Source organism: Limulus polyphemus, unplaced genomic scaffold (genome assembly GCF_000517525.1).
Source record: "Limulus polyphemus unplaced genomic scaffold, Limulus_polyphemus-2.1.2 Scaffold1086, whole genome shotgun sequence".
Classification (NCBI taxonomy): Eukaryota; Metazoa; Arthropoda; class Merostomata; order Xiphosura; family Limulidae; genus Limulus; species Limulus polyphemus.
The window spans coordinates 186,071-191,539 of NW_013666696.1; the positions used below are offsets into that span (position 1 = coordinate 186,071).

General features: G+C 37.0%; 1 protein-coding gene across 2 annotated transcripts in view; it reads right to left on the reverse strand.

The window, feature by feature from the left end:
• The window catches only part of LOC106462063, a 64,552-nt gene extending 59,469 nt beyond the window's left edge, over positions 1-5,083 (reverse strand). For both annotated transcript variants that reach the window (XM_022389190.1, XM_022389191.1), the window contains exon 1: positions 4,998-5,083. The gene's annotated coding sequence lies outside the window, so the exon portion shown is untranslated. The remainder of the gene's footprint in view (positions 1-4,997) is intronic.
• Between the last annotated feature and the right edge of the window lie 386 nt (positions 5,084-5,469).

The following is a 5,469-nucleotide window of genomic DNA, read 5'->3' on the forward strand; positions in this document are numbered from 1 at the left end:
ACACACACACACACACACACACACACACACACCATTATATTAACGTGTTGTAATGTATTGTTTACTGTTTTGTAAACTGTGTATAATTAAACAATTGTCATTTTTATGAAACTGTATCTTATTTCTTTCTTCATGACATTCTGTACTGGCCTGAATTTAAGGATACCTTACTTTTCAAAGATGAGAAATTAATTTTTTAAATGTACATTAGACTTAAGCATTCATAACATGATACAATAAAGCAGATAAAACCACTTCAGGAAAGAATGGAGAAAAATAAAAATTTCCTCACTTACAATTAGGGAATGTCAGTAATACAATTTTCTGATACAGTAAAGCTCTGATAATTTATCATAATCAAAAAGTCCAGGTTTGTGATACAGTGTGGTAATCTCACAAAAGTTATAATTTTCCTACACCGAAATTTATTTCCAATAGATACTTACCTCCTCTCACACATATAGCTATTCCCACCTACTCCACAATCCATGTGGTTCACAATATCTTGACATGTTAATCAGTATGCAACAACCCTCCACCAATAGGAGTGTGGCACAGCCTCCTGATGCATGTGGCTCACACTATTCGATTCTACCTAACTATCACTTAGAGATTAGGCAGAAAACAAGCATTGGTTTTAAGTGGGGAGAAAGGGTGAGAGGAGATAAGTACCTATCAGAAATTAATTTTTAGTGTAGGAAAACAATAACTTCCCATACAGTATCTTATCTTCATTCACACCTGTAGCTAGAATACCACATTTACCCAGTGAAGGGACCAGTGTGAGAGATATAGAAAATATTCTTTGAGAGCAACCCAAACCTCACAAATGAATGTAGGATCTCCATCCACCAACAGGAAGATGGGAAGAGCTAAAATGGATGTGCCCCATGGTACAGAGTGTATAGGGTGCATCAAACAGTACCCAGCAGGTCAACTCCAGTCCAAAAACAAACAGCATCAGGTATACATCATCCAACATGTGGTAGGAGGAGGGTCTATGCCATCTTCCCTTCAAGTTGAGTAGAATGGAAGGAGACAATTTCCATATTGATCTACAAAACAGGGCACATGTGTGCAAATCCACAACCACAACCAATCATCTGGGAACCCAATGTCCAAACAACAGTAGGGTGAGATGTGCCAATGTGACAGTTCACGTCAAATCCAAAACCACTCAGAATTGTTCCACACAGTGCAACATCAGCCTCAGGTAATGAGTCCACCTGAGATGGAGCACTAGAGGGACAACATTTGCCCCATGTAACAGATAGGATCCCACAGAAGCTGAAATGCACGTGCAAGGAACTGCAACCTCTGGGACCCACTGTAAACATTATCCTCTGGATAGGACTGCACAGAAGCTGGAGTGCAGCATTAACCTCCAGGTACCATCACACACAGGCTGGAGCATATCAACAACCTCCAGGTCCCACTGCACAGAAGTGGATTGCCTTTAAAAATATATATACAACCTCACCCTGCAGATAGAATCACATGCAGAAGCTTGGCACAACATCAACCTCTATGACCCACCTCACAGAGGTGGAGCATATGATTGGAAGACCAAACACCATCTAAACGAGCAGAAAACCACCACCCTACTCTCTATCGAATGGAGGTGATCACATTCAGGAGAATGCCTCCATGGTCCACCACCCTACTCTCTATCAAATGGAGGTGATCACATTCAGGAGGATGCCTCCATGGTCCAGTACACCAGTGGTTCAAAAATGGAAAGTGGCAAGGACTCTCATACTCCACTGGAAGAACATTTGGAGGGGTAGATGCAGTGTAGAGTCCAGTGGAACACTGACACCTGAGACAATGCCAAGGATGTGCACAAAATCCTTATTTTGAAAAGTAGACTGCCCCTGGTTTATTTAGTCTAAGGTACAGCAGGGATGAGCAGCTATCCCTTTTTGCTTTATCCAGGAAAGTCCATGGGTTAATATGGTTCGGACAGGCATAGCTATGAAGTAAATATGTCACAAGGAAAAACCTATGAGCGATCTTGTTGATCACCCCATCTCAACAGTGTGTGTTACAGGCCATAAGTACATATATTGAGATTGTTCAAATCAGCCACCTCCTGAAGACAACATCAATCTACTAGGGTCTATCCCCACTGAGGTGGAGTATCAGAAGTAGCCAGGAGTCAACTGAGAATAGAACCGCACAGAGGCTGGAGCACATGTATCACCAGCAGCACGTCCTGTGTGACACAGTCCGCAGAATGATTGGATTTGGGACCACACAACATCAGCCCCTGGGACCCACTCCATGGGGTTGGAGCACTAGACGGGAGTTAATATACCCCAGTTTGTCTTATAGTTGGCCATACAGTGCAGAATTTGGTTAGATATGTAGAATACCTGGACAGGCAATGTTTCCCACCGAGCAGGAACTTAGACCTAAATGAACATTCCATTGGAAGGAAAATAATAAATAGAAAAAGATAACTTATCAAGTCAGAGGCAAATGCATAAAATAAACATAGAAGAGAAAAACAAAAATTCGACCTGCAAAGCATTAGTAATAGTAATTGGAAATCCATAATGAAATGAAATAGACTTGGTAAAAAACTACAATGAATAAACTGTAGAAATTGAACTTCGCAAACTTAAAGAAAATATCACATGAAAAACAACACAATGTTAAACAAGTCTGCACTCGATAACTGTCTAACGAGAAGTGATAGTTAGGTAAAATCAAATAGAGGAATTCACATGCATCAGGAAGCTGTGTCACACTCCTATTGGTGAGGAATTATAGTGTGATGATTTATAGGCAAAAATGCTGTGAACCACATGGATCATAGGGTAAGTAGGAGTTTCAAGGCTTGTGGCATGTGAAAAAAATTTGTATACAGAGGGCAGCACTTAACAAGAATATCTATAGAAGGTAAGATACCATATAAAAACATCTTATATAGCTGACTTTGAACTGGCATTCTGGTATATTGAGCCCCTTAACCACTTTAGGTCCACAAAAATATTTTTTAGAGTGAGTGTTCAGTAGCAGCTATTTTTGCCCCTTCCATCATCTAACATTGCTTTGGTGACACTGAAACAGCAGTATGACAACTGTTAGATGCTTCAACTTCTCTGATAACAAGGATCTTAAAATTTGCATTGAAACTTCTTTATAATTCCTTTAATACCTAAACCTTTTCAAATACACTTTTTTCCACATGATTATGGCACCTAGGTTTTCCATGTTCAGGAAAACTATTCAACTACTCATTAAGCTGAATATGCACTTGCAATATTTCACAACAGCCTTGACTAAGCATGTAAACTTGGCTGTGAATATAAGGCAAGCTGTATATCTTACTCTTTAAAAAAAAATGCACCTTAAATTCAGAAATATATAGTAACTGTTGCAACTTGAATACAAATAAATCTCAAGCCCCAAGACCTGAGATCCTCCTGTTATTAGCAGGCCTAGCTTTCTACTCTACTCTATTGGTTAATTCAAGAAACACCAAACTCACGAGGGCAGTGGAGGTCATTACTTTACATGTGATTATTTAGAGAGGAACAAATTATCTATCAAAAGTAAAGGGTAATTTAAATTTTCACTTTTTCCCAATACTGATTTATTAATTACTGCCAATACGCTATATCCTTTTATGTTATAAAGGTCCCTAATTTTTTTTTAATGGTTCCTGAAAGCATTAGGATGAAAGGACACAAGTTTGAAATTTGGAAAAAGTCAGGCTTGGTTCCAGTTAAGACAGTTATATTTTCTAATAGGGTGAGTAACTTATAGAATAACTTGCCATCATTGCAGTAGTATTGGGAGTTAGCATCTTACAAGAACGAGTTTAGAAGAGAAATTTATGATTACCTGAAAAATAATGTGTTTAATTTCTAGTGCTCTTATTCTCAGACATGGTTGTGCATGGATAGTCTTTAAGATCCAAATCAAATGGTCCATAAGGTTTCAAATCTCTTTAAGCGAGACTTTTGAAAAAAAATGTTTAACTCACAGTAAAGTGCTATGATTGCTGAAGGCACTCTCCCTAGAAACTGTTTTATTCAATGAAACAAAATGGTGAAGTTTATGGATCAATGTGATGTTGAATTTGTCCTGGATCTAACTGATCAACCAATTTCAATGGGTTTTTTACTAATGCATGTGAGAGTGAGAACAAGTCCAGATGCAAAGTGTTGTTGGTAGCTCTACCTTAAAGTTTTCATCATGTTATGATAAATAAAAAGTTAGGCCTATTGATACAGAATTGAAAATACGTTTTGAAATTGTATGTTTTAATGTACAAACAGAGCATTATTTTCAATTTCGCTTATGATAAAATGAAATCTGTAACATACCACAATTTGAGGGTCGTGGGTTTGAATTCAATCCCCGAACAGTTGTGGGATACATTATAATTTAATGGTGGTGTTGATTAGCTGCCTTCTTAAAAATTAGGGATGACTATTACAGATAACTCTTAAATTCTGATTAAGAAGTTATCACACAGGATCGCATATAAAAGTTGTAGTGGTTTTCAAATGAGACCCGAAACTCAAGTGCTGAAGAAGAATAGAGAACTAATGAAAAACACAGATAACTCTTAAGTAGCTTTGCATCAAGTTCAAAAACAAACATCAGACAAACAAACAGTAATATAATCATTAAACAGTTGACCCACTGTATAATACCAAATAATAAATTAGGTGCAATGTCATACTTTATTCACACACACCTAAATTATTTTAGGTTACTATATAATGAGTTAAAAAAAAAGTCTTTAATAACCCATAAATACAAACAGGAAATGAGTTTTATTTTCATAAACCTCATAAGGTTTGGGACACAACTAAGGCTATCTACCACCATACCTCATTGTATTGGCATCACATAATCTTGCAGAGGAGTAATTAGCCATTAATCTCAATTTTTCTCTCTTATGATTGACAAATTACGTGCGGCTTTTAAGAGGCAATTAATTCACCCATGATTCTAATATAAAATTATTCAGAGCATACTTTGTATTGTTCACGGTAAATATTCTGCAGATATTCTTGCAGACAATTTGATAAAGAGTTGATATCCAGCCATGTGGGAGTGAATTTGCACTTTTCTAGCACACTTCGACAAGCATCTGATCAAACTATCAAAAAAGAAAAAAAAAGGCAATAAAACAAGACATTAAAAGAAAATTCTAAATGGCCACATGCTACTGAACAAAGCACAAACACATTCTTCAGCACTTACAGTCTCCTAAGTCTTTTACTCTTCCAACTTTAAGTTTATAAAAAAAATTATAAAGCCTTTAAGCTTTCTCTCCAACAGTATGCTCTTACCAAAGCTAAAACTCCCCTACTGTTTGACCAACATTAAATAATATTTACTGAAAACAAACCGAGGTACCCACCCTTTGTCCAGTGTTATGAACTTAAAAATATGTAGGGTGGATGCTATGATAAGTAACACAAAAATCCTAACTTTCACACAATT